Raw genomic sequence first — 19824 nt, 5'->3', positions numbered from 1 at the left:
ACACAATATTCAGATAATATCATCTTTAATCAAAGTGATTTGTTGAATCATTACCATTTTGGGCATCAATTTTTCATTCACTCAATTTTTTCAAAGAATCCCTCACATGAATGAAATTGATGAACATTAAGAAATATTGACTTGACACGACTCGATGCAACAAGGTGAGAGAGTTCTCAGATTGATACCTGCGTAGGATAGGTGGGTGTTAGGCTTTGAACCTTCCCTTGTGAGAATATATTTACTTTACTAATTGTGTATCCTAATTTCAGCACGGGTCTTTCCCTCAGATTGTATGCAGCTGGAAAATATATGCATGGAAGAAATAGCCAAGGAGTCCATGTATGTTCCATATAGACATCACGATTTTCATGATGGTTATACGAGCTAGGGATGCATAAATTGATAAGCGCGAGCTGGTAGTATTTATAAGGCATGGCCTCCATGATACGAGCCTGGCGGTGTGTTTAGCTCGGGGTGAATTGAACATATGGCATGTCCGCGGATCCCCGAAGACCCGGATACTTTATATGATAGTTTATGGCCAGCTTGTGATAGTTAATGCCCCAGATATTAGGAGTCTATTTATTTCATGATCAGATCATATCCTAGTATAAATGGGAATATTCCATAAAAATGTAATAAATACGCAAATCCGTGATTGACTCACGGGGTTACCCAAATCTGTCCAAGGAATTTCTCTATAAATACTGAGAATATTGGATTGGAAAGGGGACAATTATTCTGTAATACCGAAACTCTATCAAAACAGAGAGAGAATAACATCAATAATATAGACTCATGGACTAGGTAGATTTTAACCACTGAATCACGTAAAAAGACCAGTGTTCTTGAGAGTTATTTTCTTACTTCGGTTTACCATCAAGCACTAATTCATCCTTGTTATTTTCTTAATTCACTGTTGGCGAAAAACCGCGTCAACAGTTTGGTGCCTTCATTGAGAGGAAAATTAGTGCGTTCATCAAAATCCCAATCAAATCTCATCATGGTGGTCACTCGCTCGATGCACGACAATGAGATGGAACAACCTGGTGGGCAGGGGCCCACCATACCGCTGTTTCAAATGAGCATGGCCCTGAAGTTCAACAATGACTAGGAAAGTGACCGGTGCGCCACATCGATACTAGGAGTTCAGCGTCATTGCCGCTGAATCCAAACCCAGATTACTTAACTGCAGTAGAACTGGAAATACATGCAGTTAAGGAGCCATCTTTCTAAGGAAAACAGGTAAATCGAGTAGGTTTTGGCCCTGTTTCCCCCTCTTGCAACCGACGTTAATGTCGGAAAGAGGCAAAGTGGGTCTAATAAGTCCTACAGGAATAACCGATCATAACCAAGTCAGTTAGTCAGAACTGCCACCCCAAGTTCTATGGCCACAGCTCAAGATCACCAAAATGCTCAGCCTTGTTGCCCTCCTAGGGGTCATCGGCAGATCAGTCGATCAGTTAGAACCACGATCCCATGTTCAGTACCACTGTTGCATGCGTATGGGAATACCCATGGTAACCCACAAGGAGGTGTCGGGGTGGGCTCACAGAGACAAAATGTTTCGACCAATCTTCCTACATCACAATTGGATCGCCCGATGCAAAGAGCTAGAAATGGTGGGGCAGAGTGATCGCGGGCTAATTTAGTTCACCCTGATGGGACAAGAATTGCCTTGCCCGTCAGGCATCCCCCATCACTCATAAGACATCTGACACCGCCTCGTTCTGCACGGGATATTCCTGTTCATAAAAACAGCAGGAGAAATCCTCCTCCGTCTTCCCCTACTTATGTCCCCCAGACCCGAGTCAATAGTCCGGATCATCAGCCTCAACCTCGAGTAGTGAGCCTCACTAATGGAAGTTATTACACTAAGAGCCACCGAAGTGGCAGGTCCGAAGGTGATCTGAGAAATCACCTGAGTTCGGCTCAGAGTCCTCGGTTCGATCCATAGCCTGATCACCGAGATTGTTTAAACTCGTAGAGAAGAAATTCAGCTCGAAATGAAGGAGTTAGTTACACTCGTCACAGGGGAGGTCCTTCTGAGGTACGTGATAATGGGAATGTCCCACAAAACCTAGCCCAAACTTGGAGGGACAATAATTGGCAGAACACGTACAATAGGACGGGAGCTGTTGAACAACCCCAGAATAGCCAAGGAACCAGGGACCAAACCCTCGAAAGGTTAGCCCAGATGGAGGAGCTGATGAAAAGTCTTCTATCGAAAAAAGAGAAATATGAGTGTGATTCAGAGGATGAGCTCGAGCTTTTCGCCCCGAATATTGCATCGACTACATATCCACAGGGTTTCAAGAAGCCACATTTGTCAAAGTTTCGTGAAATAATCAATGTCCACCACCGCATAGCGAACTCCTCCTTTTCATGTGGGTAGAGCTCCAATTAAATTGATTCCCCATATCGTGAATGGCCATGGGGATGAGATCATTTTCAGCTCGACTGGTGGAGCTCGGGCGACTGTGGCGAACCGCTAGCACTTGTCACACTTTCGAACATAGGAGATAGAATCCTTGATAAAGTGGGCCAATAATATGCTTGCCTTAATATTTTTAAGGCCAATTTTTGCCCCCCAGCATGATCCCCACAGAAGCCTTCATGCACCTCCTGCAAAATAGTTTTGGCCTCCTCTGGCAGAACACATCGTAGAAAAGGTAAGAAATTGGCCACGTTGGTACAGTGCCCCATCTACGATTGTATACCTTGGATCCTGATAGAGTATCCTCCTAGCGTCTTTCCGCTCATCAGGAAACTTCCCTGTTGTACGATACTCTATTATGGGAGTCATCCAAGTCGGTCTGGTGTCGATCATCTCGACCTCCATCGTGCTTTCTGGCACGCTTGGGCTTTCTAAGAATTCCACCGGTACTATGCTCAGAGTCTCGGCTTCCTTCAAAGTAGAGAGTCTTGCCAAAGCATCCGCGTTGGCGCTCTGTTCGCGAGGGATCTACTCAACAAGGTCATATTAAAATTCTAATAGCTCATTTTTCACTTTGGCTAGGTAAGCCACCATTTTGGTCCCCCGCGCTTGCTATTCCCCAGACACTTGGTTTACCATGAGCTGGGAATCGCTATAACACTGAACGACCCTTGCCTTTAGTTCCTTTGCCACTCTAAGCTCGACTAATAAGGCTTCGTATTCGGCTTCGTTTTTGCATGCCTCGAGCCCGAACCATAGCGCGGAGTGGAACTGGTGCCCTTCTGGAGAGATCAAAATGATCCCAGCTCTGGACCTATTTTCATTAGATGAATCGTCCATGAAGATTCTTCACAATGCCTGTACTGGCTCTCTCAAAAGCTCCTCCTGGAATCCAGTGAATTCAGCCATGAAATCAGCCAGGGCTTGGCTTTTGATCGTAGTCCGTGGTATGTACAATATTTCGAACTGGCTGAGCTCGATTTCCCATTTCAAAAGACGTCTCGATGCCTCAGGTTTCTACAGTACCTGCCTTAAAGGCTGATCGGTCATGACGTGGATTGAATGGAATTGGAAATATGACCAAGCTTCTTGGAGGTCGTAATAAGGCAAATCGCCATCTTTTCCATTAAGGGATACCGTTATTTAGATCCGAGAAGTCTTTTGCTTATATACTATACTGGTTTTTGAACTCGGTCCTTTTCCCGGACCAGCACGACACTGGCTGCATTTTTCATAACAACTAAATAAAGAAAAAGGGGCTCCCCCGCTGTTGGTTTAGACAATACTGGTGGCTCGCCCAAATGTGTTTTTAGATTGAGAAATTCCTGCTCGCACTCCTCATTCCATTCAAACTTTTTATTTCCTCAGAGCAAGTTATAGAATGGGAAACACTTGTCAGTGGACTTGGAAATGAGCCGATTAAGGGCTGCCACTCTTCCAGTCAGACTTTGAACATCTTTACGCGACCTGGGAGAAGGCATTTCTAGTAGCGATCTGATTTTGTCAGGGTTCGCCTCTATCCCTCTAGTATTGACTATGAATCCATGAAATTTTCCTGATGCCACTTCGAAAGTACATTTCTCAGAATTTAACTTCATGCTATACCTCCTTAAGATATCAAAACATTCCTTCAGATCGGGAACATGGTTATCGACCATTTTAGACTTGATTAGCATATCATCAACATATTCCATGTTTTTCCCGATCTGATCAGCGAACATTTTGTTGACCAATCACTGGTAGGTAGCCCCAGCATTCTTCAGACCGAAAGGCATGAATTTATAGCAGTAAACATTCATCGGAGTCATAAAGCTAGAATGTTCTTGGTTTGCGGGGTTCATCACGATCCAGTTATATCTAGAATACGCATCCATGAAGGACATGAGCTCGTTCCCCGCAGTGGCATCCACCAACTGATCAATCCTTGGTAATGGGAAGCAATCCTTGGGACAAGCTTTGTTTAAGTCGGAGAAGTCGATGTAAGTCTACCACTTTCCATTTGGCTTTGGGACTAGGACAGGAATTGCAACCCATATCGAATATTTAGCCTCGTGAATAAACCTGCATTTTAATTGCCGAGCTACTTCTTCTTCCAAGGCCTTAGCTTGGGTTGTACCCAAACGCCTCTGTTTCTGGGATTTCGCATGCACGCTCTTCTCCAAGTTCAAGGTATGCATGATAACACTCAGAATTATCCCTACCATGTCTTCATGAGACCAAGCGAATACATCTAGATTTTCTTGTAAAAATTTTATCAGCTCCGTTTTCCTTTTCTCACAGATATTTTTCCCGAGATTAATGACTTTTGAAGCATCTTTGGGATCGATGTTTACTTCTTCGAGCTCTTCGATGGCTTGGAGCTCAGATCTATCTTTGCCTACTCATGGATCGATATCATCACTCGGGGAAATATCCCTGCCACTGGTTTTTTGAGGTTCTTCCATTCCAGGAGGAGTCCTTACTTCTTGGGATTCCTCGCCTCCGTCCTGTATGGCCATCGTTTGCTGCTCGGGTTGTGATTTTCCCTTCATGGAAATGCTGTAGCATTCCCTGGCAGCAAGCTGATCGCCCCAGACAGTACATATTCTTATAGAGGAGGGGAATTTGATAACAAGGTGGCGGACAGATGTTATGGCTTCGAATGCCATCAGCGTAGGTCGACCAAAGATTGCATTGTACGCGGTCGGACAATCGACGACCACAAACTCGAGAAGCTTGGAAACAGTTCGTGGTCCTTCACCCAAGGTTATCACTAACTCGATCGTTTCAATAGCTACTGAGCATCATGGAGGTTGCCTTCAGCTTGGTCACAGACAATCCCATTTTCTCCAGTGTGGACCTGAATAGTAGGTTCACAGAACTCCCGTTATCCACTAGTGTCCTCCTAACTCTTCGATTGGCGAGCTAGACGGTTATGGCTAGAGGATCGTTATGCGGGAATCAGACTTGACTAGCATCTTCTTCAGTAAAACTGATTGGTTGTTTCTCCAATCGCTGTTGCTTAGATAAATGCTGCTTCGAGACGAACTCAACTCCATTGTGAGACCTTAGCTCATTGATATACCTCTTTTGGGAACCTCTGCTCGTGCTTGCCAGATGAGGGCCTCCGAAGATGGTTGTTATCTCTCCCCCCGTTATCGAAGGAGGGGTATCCTGATTCACCTAAGCTTCGGTCTGATTTGGGGGGGCCTCCAGATCTGATTGAATGTTTTGCCCTGCGAGATGACTGGGAGTGATTCGATTCTGGGCATACTGAGCCAAAGGTCTGGCCCTGATGAGTGTCTCGATCTCATCCTTCAAGTGCCTCCAATCATCGGTGTTGTGACCAATGTCATTGTGGAATCGACAAAATTTTGAAGGGTCTCTCTTCGCCCATTGATTTTTTAAAGGCTCCGGCTTTTTCCACGGAAGGCAGGCAAAATTCGCCAAGAAAATGCGCTCTCTAGTATCAATGAGGTCAGCATAAGTCACATAGATCGGTTTGAACTTCTCCACGGGCTTGTTTTTCTTTGAACCATTCTAGTTGCCCTCACCACTTTCCTTCCTTTTGCTACCTCCCCCTTGGTTATTCTAGGTAACAGTTTGAGTCGTAGCTGCAACGTCCGTTATCAATCCAACGGCCTGGGCATGGACTTGGTTGGTTCCTATGACCGAAGCTCGTGCCTCTTCCAAGTTGATCCACCTTTGAGCCCTGTTCAGGAACTCATCCATAGTGTTGACGCCCTTTCTTTGGATTTCCTTCCATAGGTTGCCCCCAACAAGGATTCCTGTTCTCATCACCATGAGCCTAGAACTTTCGTCCGCGTCTCTAGCTCGCGCAACAATATTGGTGAACCTACTCAAATAAGCTTTCAGAGGCTCTCCGAGTTTCCGCTTTACATTTGCAAGGGAGACTGCCTTGATGCGTGCCACTTGATAAGCCCGGAACGCCCTCTTGAAATCAGCGGAGAAGCTCTTCCACAAGCTGATAGAATGCTTTTTGTATTGCTTGAACCATTGCCTAGCTAGTCCGACCAGATTCGATGGGAATACAAGGCACCTCAATTCAGGTCTGATATTATGGACCATCTTCAGGGTATTGAACATTCCCAAGTAGTCAGACGGATCTCCATCTCCATTGAATTTTGATAAATGGGGCATCCTGAAACCTGGGGGGTATGTTGTTGCTGCGATGTTAGGGGCGAAAAGCTCGAGCTCATCCCCGGAGTCGTATTCATCTTTTTCCTTTTCTGATAGGAGTCTTTTCATCAGCTCCTCCATTTGGGCTAACCTCTCGAGGGTTTGGTCCTTGGTTCCCTGGGGATGTTCAACAGCTTCCATTCGGTCGTAAGAATTTGGCGAGTTATTGTCCCTCCATGCTCGAGCTTGGTTTGGTAGGACATTCCCGTTATCACGTACTTCTGAAGGACTTCCCTCGTGGTGAGTGATACTGACTCCATCACGACCTGGATTTATCCTTTATGAATTCAGGCGATCTCGTAGATCGGTCTGTGGATCAACTTGAGGGCTCTGAGCCGAACTCAGCTGATTTCTCAAGTTTGCGCTGGTTCTACTGCTTCGACGACCCTCTGTCCAATAACTTACATTAGAGAAACTCAGAGCTTGCGGCCGAGGATAAGGATCTGGGATATTTCCGTGTGCTCGTGGGGCACGAGTTGGGGCAGCGGGAGGAGGATTCCTCCTGTTGTCCCCATAAGTAAGAATGTTTTGAGCGGAACGAGGTGGTGTTGGATGCCTTATGGGCGATGAGGGATGTATAATTGGCGAGGCAATTCTCATCCTATCAGGTCAGAAAAAATTAGCCCACGGTCGCTCTGCTCCACCATTTCTGACTCCCTGTGTCTGGCGATCTGATCGTGGCACAGGGAGGTCAGTTGGGACATGCTGTATTTGCGAGTTTTCCCTTGACCTTCTACGTGGGTTGCCATGGGCACTTCCGATTGCATTTGACGGTGGTCCTGAACTCGGAGTCGAGGTTCTGACTGACCGGCTGATTCGTTGATGATCCCTGGGAAAGCCACTAAACAGGGTTTCATGGTGATCTTGTGACATGGGTGCAGAACTCGGGGTTGAGCTTCTAACCAACCGACTAGGCCTGGGTCGACTATCTCGGTGGGACTTATGAATCCCACCTTGCCTCTTTCTGACGTTAACGTCGGTTGCAAGAGGGGGTAGCTTTGGCTAAATTGCTCCTTTGTTTTTTGATTTGGCTAAATTTCTCCTTAACTGCATGTTTTCCAACTCTATCGCAGTTAAATAATCCGGGTTCGGGTTCGCCGGTAATGACGCTGAACTTCCAGTGTCACCATGGCCTATCGTTGTTTTCCCGACCGCTGCTGGACTTTAGGGTTTTGTCCATCGGAAGCAGCAGTATGGTGAGCCTCTTGCCCACTAGGCTAATCAGTCTCATTACCATGTCTCGAGCGAGTAACCACCATGATGAACTTTGATCTGAATTTTTCACAATAGCACTTATCTGCAGCTCTCAATGAAAGCACCAAACTGTTAACGCGATTTTTTGCCAACAGTGAATTATGTAAATAACTTGGATAGATTAGTGCTTAATGATAAACCGTAATAAGAAAAATGCTAGAAGTGAAATATCAAGAACATTCGTTCCTTTTTAAGTGGTTCAGAGGTTAAAATCCCCCTAATCCACGAGTCTATATTATTACTGTATATCTCTCTATATTTTGACAGAGTATTTACATTACAGAGAAAAACCCAACCCCTCCCCCTATTCAAGGTCTTGGTATTTATACCAAAACAATCCCTGGGTAGGCCTTGGGGTCATCACATGAATACCAATTCCTCATGTGACCTGTCTTGCACCGATGATGAATATTACAATTTATATTAAGGTATGGTCTAATCATTAGGTGAAACTGATCATGGGTCATCTGGCATAATCAGACATGTGGTGTCTGATCATGCACGATTATATTACGTGTCCGGGAATTCAGGGATAAACGGACATGTGATGTCTGATCACGCACGTTTACATAACGTATCCAGATTTATAAAGATCCATGGACATGGCAGATCATTAGCGTACCCCGAGTTGAGCATAGCTTCTGCTCGTGTCTCAGATTCCATGCTTCATAAGTATTCCTAGCTCGTGCCTATTACTTTGGACTCATCAGCTCGTGATATTTACCTGGGGAATCACACTGTCTTTACAGAGGAAAGGTGAACTTGTGGGCCATCTATTATAGTTATGGGCTAGACAACTATATCCGAGCTGTCTAAAAGACTCGTCCTGAATTTTAGGACATACACCTTCAAACTCAATTTGAAGGGACAACTGATGTTAAGCGATCTAGATTTGTAATGTTGACCACAAGATTTGAAAACCTTTGCATTTCTGAAAATGAAACCTTTACTTTAGGATAAACGTTGTCTGACTCTGTTTTAGTTAGGAAAATTGTTAGATCTCTTCCTGACGGGTTTCAATCCAAGATCACAGCAATTGAGGAGGTAAATAACCTTGACACCTTGAAAGTTGAGGAATTGATGGGATCTCTTCGAACTTTTGAACTAAATCAAAAGATCCGCCAACATTAGAAACCAATTGTTGTGAGGAGAAATCGATTGCCTTGAAATCTTCCAAAGAGAAAATGGAAAGCTCAGATGAGGAAGATGATGATGAAATGATATTGTTATCGAAAAAAATTAAGAAGTTTATGAAAGAGATTGGTAACAAGAAAAACATGTCTAAATCCTCCAAAGGTAATAATTTTTCATAACCTTTTGAATCTCCTAATAAAAAGGTATTCAATGAAGGGAGTGTGAAGGTTTTGGACATATTCAATCCGAATGTGCTAATACCTTAAAGAAAAATAAGAAGGTTGTGGAAGTCACTTGGAGTGACCAAGACTCTGAAAGTAGTGATCAGGAAGAAAATTCTAATCTTGCCTTAACTTCTGTTTTTTCTTGCTTAGCTCTTTCTGTGTAGGTGAATAAGAACCTTGTTTGTTTAAATAATACTATTTCAACAGATGAGGGTTCCCATGGTGCTTCGGATGAATTCGATTTGGATGAGGATTCCTTGAAAAAATCATACAAAAACATGTATGAGCAATGGTTGAAAATATGTTTAGATAATCGTTTGATGGCAAACAATAACAAAGTTCTCAAGAAGAGAAATGAAGAACAAGACTCTCTTGTTAAAAAATATGAAATTGAGATTGTTGCTAAAGATTTTGAAATCAATCGCTTGTCTAATGAAATTATGAAAGGTGTGAAAATGCTTAACCATAGATCTATGGTTTTGGATGATGTTCTGCTTGCAGGTCAAAAAGCTTGTGATTTTTCTAGGTGAGGATCAAATGGATCTAAACTTAAAGGAAAAACAATTTATATTTCTAGAAATATTCCTTTTGTTTAAAAAACTGACCCTTCTGGAGGAACAACTCAAACTCATGTGGCATCATCTTCTCAATCTGTCACAACACATGAGAAACAGACCAGAAATTTCGAGAATAAAAAAACTGGTTATTTTATTTCAATTTGCCATTTCTGTGGAGTGAAAGGTAATATTCGACCTAAATGTTTTACCTTGATGAATTTTCTTCAAAAAAATTACTTTAATCATCATGGTAATTTGTGACAAATGCCTTTGAAGAAAAGGACACGACCTAAGAAAGTTTGGGTGAATAAAAATGAATTCAAATGTCTTGCTGCCTTTACTTATCTTAGAACATGTGCTTTTAACTCTTGGTATTTTGATAGTGGTTGTTCTAGGCATATGACAGGTAACAAAAGTATACACACTGACTTCAAGACTTTGAAAAATGTGGAAGTCACATTTGGAGATGTTAAGTCTTGTAAGGTACTTGGTAGTGGCACTCTAAATTATGAAGGACTACCAAAGTGGCAAAATGTTCTTTTGGTTCATGGACTTAAAACTAAACTAATTAGTATAAGTCAAATTTGTGACCAAGACTTGTTTGTAAATTTTTCTCATGATAATTGTTTTTTGCTTGACCAAAAAGGAAATTGTGTTTTGAAGGGTTATAAATATGTTGACAATTGTTACACATTATCTCAATCACGCAATTGTCACACAAACACAAGGAGTGATACTAATTTGTGTCATGAAAAACATGATCATGTGGTTTTTGGAAATTTGAGTCATGTTCATGATTTACCGAATTTAAGTAAATATTTTTTTGGTAAATGTGAACCATGTCGATTAGGAAAACATTTGAAAATTTCCCATGAAAAATGTTTCAATGTTGGAGTGTGTGCTAGCTTCAAAGGGAACCCCATGGATTCTCATGTGATTATTGTAAAAATAATTATTCATTATATCAATAATAGTCTTGATTTAGGCATTTGGTACTCCAAAGAAACAAACTCTAACCTTGTGTGTTATAGTGATGCAGATTGGGCAGGAAACATTGATGACCACAAAAGTACAAGTGGTGGTTGTTTTTACTTAGGAAACAATTTGGTCTCCTGGCATAGTCAAAAACAAAACTCCACCTCCTTGTCAACAGTCGAGGTTGAGTACATAGATGTTGGAAGCTGTTGTACTCAACTTTTGTTGATGAAACAAATGTTGGTTGACTATGGGTTTGATCTTAAAAATTTAACCATTTTTTGTGATAATACAAGTGCTATTAATATCTCCAAAAATCTTATTCAGCACTCCCGCACCAAACATATTGACATTGGTCATCATTTTATTAGGGAACTTGTTGAAAATAAAACTCTAATTTTAGAATATGTTGAGACTAACAAACAAATTGCAGATATTTTTACTAAAGCTTTAGACACACTCAGATTTGATTCCCTTAGGAAATCCTTGGGGGTTTGTTTGATTTGAAATTTCCAATAATTGATTGTCTTGCCTTGCATATGTGATTGCGTAAATCTCTTGTCTTGTTTGGAAGAAATTTGATGAACATATTTTTTGTTAGAAAATGAATGTTATAATTCTTATACTTTGTGAGGAATAAAAATTATATTTGAAAAATTATACACCATCCAATTTTATATTAGATCAAATTATTATGTTTGTTTTTGTATGAGCATTCCTTAATCCAGTTTCTTTTTCAGGCTCCATTTTGGAAAAGAGCTACCTATACTGATGTGTGAAAGCCGACACTGAGTAAGTTGGTACCAGGTAATTAGCAATTATATTAGAGGATACCCTACCAGTGTAAAGGGCTACCATCAGAATAAGATTTATAGCCTCCATTATGGTTACAATTTGAAAAAGGCTACAATTGCCAAACATGGGCAATGACCCTAGCTTTAAAAGGACAAAAAGAAACGCCAAATTGATTACACATGCACACACATATGCATGTTGACTAGACTGTGTAAGAATGTTGTAAGACTCATACATATAATGAATTGATTAAAATATTTTTTGTGGTTGGTATATTCTTTTTGGAATTATGGTCACTTAGTACATTAATTATAATTCATTATTCTAATTTGTGAAAAAAAAAATGGTTATCTTGTTTCTCTTGAATAGGACTTGGCATTTATATGGACACATATGGTATGGCAATTTATCTTCTTTTTTTTCGGTAATTTTTTCTTTAAAAAAATAAAATCTTTTTTTGACTGTGTACTAAAGAAAAAATCAACTTTGAAAAATAATTGATGCAATTTATTTGTTTTATCTCATTATATTCAAAATCATGCAAGAAGTTTCCAATTTTAAGGTGTGAAAGAATTTTTTTTTAAAAAGGAGATATTTTGGCATTTATCACATTAAATTCAGTTACTCATTTTCGAACTTGCCTCATTTGTGCACCGAATTCTCTATATATTTGAATTCACCTCGGCTGTTTAAATCTAAGTGTTTTCTTGTTTTTCTTTCTCGCTCACTTGTACCCAAGTTGTTTAGTTTTTTTGTTCTTTGTGTATCTCTGTTTGTTTCTATTCTAGCAGCCATGAAGACTCAATGTCGTGGTTCCACCACCATAGCTAGAAAGGTCAAAGACATTAATTTGGCTGATCTGGGTCTGGCGATGTCGAGCCTAACACCCTTACTGTCCTGACTGCTCTTGCTTCTGTCCAAACAGGACTTGCAAGTCTCTCCGAGCGGTTCACTACCATGGAGGATACTCGGCGCCAAATTCTGGCTTCTTTGGCGATCATCAATAGATCTACCACTCCAGATCCATTACAATTACCGTCCCTTTTGATCTATTTTTATTTTCTTTTGATAAATGTAAAAGAACTCTAAAAGTGTCTTTGTTTTTTGGTTTTGTTTCGTTGTTCTTTGACATTTTCTTAGACAATGAGGGGGAGAGAGAGTAACTTTATTTTTGGTGCTTTGATGATGTTGTTTGACCTGCAGTTTCACATTGGTTTTTGTTAACTATTTTTGTCTTGTGCTTTGGTTATTTTTGGCAGGGGGAGTCATTTTGTGACTCTTGTGCATTTAAGCACTCACTTGTATTATGCAGGGATCTTTTAAAAAATAGATATGCTTTGTTTATAAATTTTCCAAAGGAGGAGATTGTAAATCCTAAAATTGGCATATTTTATAGAAATATCTTTTTAATTAAAAGATCATTTTTTGTTTTCCCTTTATTGTGATTTTCAGAATTCACTTTCCCTTTCTTGTGATTTTTGGAATATTTACATTCCTTATTTAGCTTTAAATTATCACAATATGATTATAATGGAAAGATGTACCTTGTTTATATAAAGCAAATATTCTGTACTTACTCAAAATCGTTTATGGAATATTTGACTTTAATTTTTCGTGCAGCTGAAGATAATAAAATTCAGGAAACTGAATCTTTGATGTAATTAATCATTATTTCTATCTTGAGAAATTTGATCTGACACAGGTATTAGATGTCCCCACCAAAATCGTATCTGTCGGATCTGAATCTTCTAAAAAAGGAAATTCTTCATCAATCAAGAATATCTTCAAATATTCTTGCTTTTATTAAGAGATTCTTTCTGAGCCTTTATGAGCACGAAATGGACTTTATAAATAGGTCACCAAGTCATTGAGAAAAAGTGAACTCGTTGGTGCATAATTTATGAGTGTATTGTAATATTTGTGAGAGTTCCTTATTTGTATTCAAGATCATAGTATTCACGTGATCTTGTAGAAAAATGAGTGTTTAGTTTTTGTGGTGAGTATATACCACGTTCATGAGTGAATGCACATTGTAATTTTAACACAACTTTTATAATCTTCAAGAGAGGATTTTTACAAGCCTTGCGTCGGGAGGATGCAAGCACTCGCTGACCATTGAAGGGAGTTCAAGTGGTTGAGCGTTTCAATAAGAATCAGATTAGTGAAGAGAAGTACAAAAAAGTTGCGGCAAATCTCAAGAAGGAGTCTTGTTTTGTTTAAGTCAATATTTTGTACTTGTGATTCTTTATTAATTGGTTTTATTCTCTGGGCATGTCCCCAAGGAGTAGGTTATCCGAAAGAGTTTCTGAACCTTGTAAAAATTCGTTGTGTTCTTTCTTGTTTTTGCACTGTCTTTTTACTGTGTTCAGTTTCTGTCGTGACAAGTTCGGATTCTGTCCCGACAGAAATGAAATCTGTTTAAACATTTAATTACCATTCCGCACTTTAATTAATTCACATGGTTTAATTAATTTGGTAATTTCTAAAAACGGAATTTCAATTTTCTCTCTGATCACTTTCTATATCCTCATTGTAACGTAGTATTGTTTTTATATATGCTTAACTATAAATATATCTTTCTATTATAATTTTTTGTGTTCCCTCTTTTCTCATTAAGCATAGTCTTGAGTCATTCATAAATTATTTTATTAATATTTTTTCCAATTATTTTTATCACATATATAATAATAATAATGATAATAAATAAATAAAAATATTTATAAGATTATAACAGTTGAATCACTATTTATTTGTTTGGGTAATGACTTATTTTATTTTTTATAATTTTAGTTTCAAAAATCTAATTTAAAAATAGATAATTAATAAAATACAAAAAGATTAAAAATAAGTAAATAAAAATAAATATAACAGTAATATACACTATCATATAAGTTCTTTATAAGACAATGGAACATTAGAGGAACACAATCCACACAAATCAACACAATGGAAAGTTATGTTCAGAATTCAAAATATTGGATATTATGGGAACTAAAATCTCTTCCACACACATTCACACCCAACCATTTGAGTCAACCAGCCCAAAGTACAATGTATTATGTAGTCATTAAGTACCATACCATGAAATATGTATGCTATGGATATATGGGAAATATTTGGTTTGTGTGTGTTCGATCTACTTTGATGTGAAACTAAGAAAAGTAGATGAAAAAAGTTCATTCTGGAACACCTGTTTATGAATCCCCAAAAGGTTAGAATATGAACACCTTTGATGTGTGTGTTTGATATAATTTTTTTTTAGTTTATAGTGCTTTTACACTACAGATTAGGATATAGAATATTGCTTGCATCGATATTGATTAAAAAATTTATTTTTCGTTTATAATGCTTGCATAATTATAATATAGAATATTATATATGCTCATCAAATGCTTTAATACATATATTGATAAATTAAAATTCAATATCATATCACCCATGCATATAAATAATAAATTAAAACATTTTTTTTTAGATTCACTTAAACCAATTATATATTCTATTTTTGTTATATTTTTAGATTTTCTACTAATCACAAATTTAGTTTTTCTTAAAATTAAAAAACCGTTTACAGACAATGCACTAATCACATTTTCAAAAACATGTTTTCAGTAACTAAATTCATATTTTTATTTCAGAATCATAGTTTTAGAAAACACAATTTTCTAATTGCAAACCAATATATAACGCCTTGGATAACCAAGACCATTACACTGTGTAGTTGAAATAGTGCAAGACTTTCTAATCAAGTCATTAGGACAAAAATGTGAATTGAAAGTTAATAACCAGGTTAGGGTTAAAAGATTTTGATCGTAAACGGTTAATTTCCATTAAAATAGATGTTTGGTACATGGGATCCAAAAAACAGTGTTTAAGAGACAAATTTACAATTTTCAAAAGTTATATATAACCAGTGGCCACTCTAATGGCAAAATACAAGTTTCAGGTTTTTGTCCCTGTACTTTTCCTCGGCCGTGGTGGTTGAGCATCTGACTATGAACATTCCACCCCCAGAGCTCTCCTACTCATGGTCGGTCCAGCAAGAAAACCAAAAACAACAAACACATGTAGCACCCGTATTCAATCAAGCTTGTCTCATTTAAACAAAAAAACAGAGTACGAATATTCAATTAATCAATGATAAACATGTAATCTCAAGTTATCAAATAATCAGGGTTGGCACACTTAGGACGAGCCCCTGTTGATTTAGCTGGCCCCCGCTCGCTTAGGCCCTGTAACATCCCAAATTCCCTAATATGGCTTAGTGCCTGGATTAGGGGGTCGGGAGGAAATAATTGTTTTAATTATGTGTTAATATTGAATGACCATGTTATTATGAGAATTATATTATAATATAATTATGCTTGCCTGTTCAGAAATATTAAATGTGTATGTGGGCCCGTTTCTTATAAGAAAGGAATTTTAATAATTTGACCCGTTGAGGGTATAATTGTAAATTTGAGTATGTGTGATTGAGACCACATTATTATGTGGATATATTTGGGTTACTCGATGTGAGGCGATCCTGGTGAGCAAGTTAGCGGAAAAGTCACAACGGGGTAAAATACCCGGATCGAGGTGAGCTAAGGGGTATTTTAATAATTTAGTACATTGCCGGGATTTATCGAGTAATGGGAGATTAAATGATTATTATTCTGGAGATAGTTGGGGATTTAGAGGAACACTCGAGAAGTTGTAATTGATGGGACTTCCCTTGGAGGCTTTGGAGAGATTGAATTGGCCTAGGGGCATTTAGGTCATTTGAGCCTAATCAGAGATTAACTAGAGGTTTCTTCAGCTGAGGGGTAACAAAAACAGAGTAAAAAAAATAGAGTTATTTTCGCTCTCCCGTAACTCTCTCTCCCTCATCTTGGTGGTTTGAGAATCTTGAGGAAATTGAAGGGCAAAACTTAGGAAATGGAAGGATTGAGCCTGGGAAACTTGAGGATTAGCTCAAGGGTTATCATCTCAGAGGTAAGGGTTTAATTTCGAATTTCTTCATGATGTTTCTGTGATTTTTGTTGGGAGATTTGGTGTTTGCATGTTTTAGAGTTTGGAGGGTAAATTATGGATTTCTGATGAGTTTTAACTAAGTAATTAGTTAGGTTTTGTTGCTGGAAAGAAGTTATACTGATTATGGGTTTGAATTAAAGATTGTAGTGTGATTGGGTTGTTTTTAGTTGGGTTCGGTTAAAGGAAAAACCCAGAATTCTGGGTCGAAGGGGTCGGGCCACAACCCTGTTCTTGGTGTGACGCAGCCCTCTAGAGCAAAAGGGAGCCAAGGAGGGCTCTGTCGCAAGAGCGTGCCATGACGCCTCTTAGGCTGGGCCGCAGCGCATGTCTGATGTTTTGGGAGGTTGAACCTCTGATTGGGGTGGGCCGCGACTCTTAAGGGTGATTTTGGCCTTGAGAAGGTTTTGAGTGCGGGAACTCAACCTTATGAGCTTAGGATCGATTCTACTACCGTGTTTGGTGGAATTCGATGTCCCTGAGGCTAGGACTTAGTCTGGAAGCCTTTATTCACTCGCTGTTGATGGAATTCTTTATCATGGTTATGACTAGGTCAACGCTAAAGGCTCGGATCAGGGATCGTACTCAAGAGTCATCATTGGTAGCTTGCACATGGACCAAAGGTAAGAAAACTCACCAAGAATATGATATACATAATCGGGGCTCGACCCGAATGTTAAGAATAATCTTGATTTAGGCGTTAGGCCTATGAATGCGCATGATTATGATTATTCCTATGTATGTTTGATTAAATGTATTATAATACATGTATTCGTATATATGTATGATAAATGGAATATGTGATTGTCTGCTGTGACTAGGGAGCTCGGTTTATAGACTAGGGAAATGTTGTGATATCTAGTTAGAGATCGACTTATTAGTCGAGGGCATATCTGATTTGAGGGGCTTGGCTTATAAGTTGAGGGTCTCCAAAGCTCAGCTTGACATATAAGTCAAGGACCAGCAGGACTCAGCTTATGAGCTGAGATTCGCATTACACACATGGAGTATAGGTCACCATGGCTTGGCCACCTTGGGGGTGCACAAAGCACCTGACTGGCTCAGATGCCAAGAAAATTGAGAGGGAGTGCAACATGCACTTGTACAACCCTATGGTTAATGATTCGTATAATGTTTATGATAGATTAAGTTATTACTGTTAGTCTGATATATTACTCTGTGAATTATTGAATATATTTTCTTGCTGAGTCTTTTGGCTCACGGGTGCTTTGTGGTGCAAGTAAAGGTAAAGAGAATATTGGCTAGTCATGAGTTGGAGAGCAATAGTAGTGACATGTACATATGCAGTCGGCTTGGCTGCCACGGCTGTGATACTTGACGAAGCTAGGGTTGAACCCAACTTTTGCCGCCTAGGTCGGCTTATTATGTAACCTTGGTGTTGTAACCACTTTTAAACTAGTTTGTTTTTGGGATCTCGTGTAAAGAACAAGGTTTTTGGTTAATGAAAATGTTTATGACTTGACCAAAATTTTTAGTACATAAACCTTTAGTGGCTTAATCACATGTTTAGTCCAAATGACTTGTTTAGCAAGTCCAGCACTGTTTTTAAACACACTTGGTAACATACCCTAATTAGCAGGGCGCTACAACTTGGTATCATAGCTGCCAAGGTTTAAGGGTTCTTGATGTTGGACTGGGAATGTACATTTACTGCTAAAGACAAGCTTGACTCAGGGTTGGGTAACTATTAATATAGTTATGTGTATATTTGCTTAAATGAATTATATATGTCTTACCTGCTAGCTTAAATAAGAAGCATGAGCTATTCTGATAGGGCCTGGCCCTTGACTGCTGTATGTAGGTTGAGGATGTGCTTATTAGCACTATAGACATTTGTAAATATTGTAGGATTGCTTATTAGCATCATTATTGTTGTTGAATGTCAGAAATGCTTATTAACGCTGCTGTATGTGCGCATTTGATAAGGGGATGCTTATCAGCACTGTTACACGTTAAAGGAAAATGATTATTAGCATTGTTAAAAGTTTAGGCATGCTGGAAAATGCTTATTATCATTCTGTTTGCTCTGGAGTATTGGAAATGTTTAATAGCATTAGGTTATGTGTAAGCATGCCAAAAATGTGGTTATCAGCATCTTGTTTAAGTGTTATTATGAATTTCCCTGCTTATTAGCATGATTCTTATGTGTGAATTATTGGGATGCTTATTAGCATTGTCAATTCATGTGGATGCTTATTCAATCGGTTTTGAACTGTGGGTTAATGTGAAATACTGTTATTACTGCCTGATAAGCGGAGCCATTGATTGCAGATAGACTTAGAAGTATGCTTCCAGAGCAATCTAATTAGCCAGTTGGCACTGAGAATCAGATTGAAAATAATGACCAGGGTCAGAACACTCCGCCAGTTGAGGCAATAGCAGGCTTCAGCTGGGAACGCTGCATCAGGGGTCCCATCTGCTGTTCCAGTACCGGCCGCATAGCAGCAGACAGAACTAGAGAACCGTTGGGAGTTGGTGTATGAACGATTTAGGAAACAACACACTACGATCTTCGAGGGTAGTGTAGATCCACTTAAGGCAGAACAGTGGATGGCTATGATTACATCCATCCTGGATTTCATGAGGATGGTGGGCAATGATGTTGGTTTTTATTGATCAAATAAGAGATTATATGCAGCGGAACAATAATCAAATTGTTAGTGTAATCCTATAAGATTTCTAGATCTACTTCTTCACATGCATATATATATTGAATCAAAGACATGAATATAAAAAAATTACCTCAGCTCCTTTCTTGCTACTATCTTTTTGTATGGCTAAATCCTTGAGATCTCACACCAAGATCTTCCAAAATGTTCTCAGCACACAAAGAACGAGTGTGGGCTCGCTATACAAACAATAGGCAAAAAACTATTTATCAGATGTTCTCAACACATGAGATCTGATAAAGTTTGGACCTAGGTTTTGTGAAGAATAGTGACTTTTGTTTGTGTCACTGTTCTCTTTCTCTGAGAGAGATTTCTAGATATTTTTCTATCCCTGAAAAGTTACGTTTTGAAAAAAAACTGATATCCTATATTTAATATATCCAATATATTAAAAATAAAATCTTAGTTATTTTAAACAATTTGAAAATAACTAATCAGTTATAAGATTTTTGTTTAAATAATAATATTTTAATCAAATTATAATATCTCATTATTTATTTAATATTTAAATAACTAAAATTGTAGAACCTAGAAACTGATTATAGTCTCTTATGTGTGTAGCACAG

This window comes from Humulus lupulus, chromosome X (genome assembly GCF_963169125.1).
Source record: "Humulus lupulus chromosome X, drHumLupu1.1, whole genome shotgun sequence".
In the NCBI taxonomy this organism is placed as follows: domain Eukaryota; kingdom Viridiplantae; phylum Streptophyta; class Magnoliopsida; order Rosales; family Cannabaceae; genus Humulus; species Humulus lupulus.
This window is presented reverse-complemented; position numbering follows the sequence as displayed.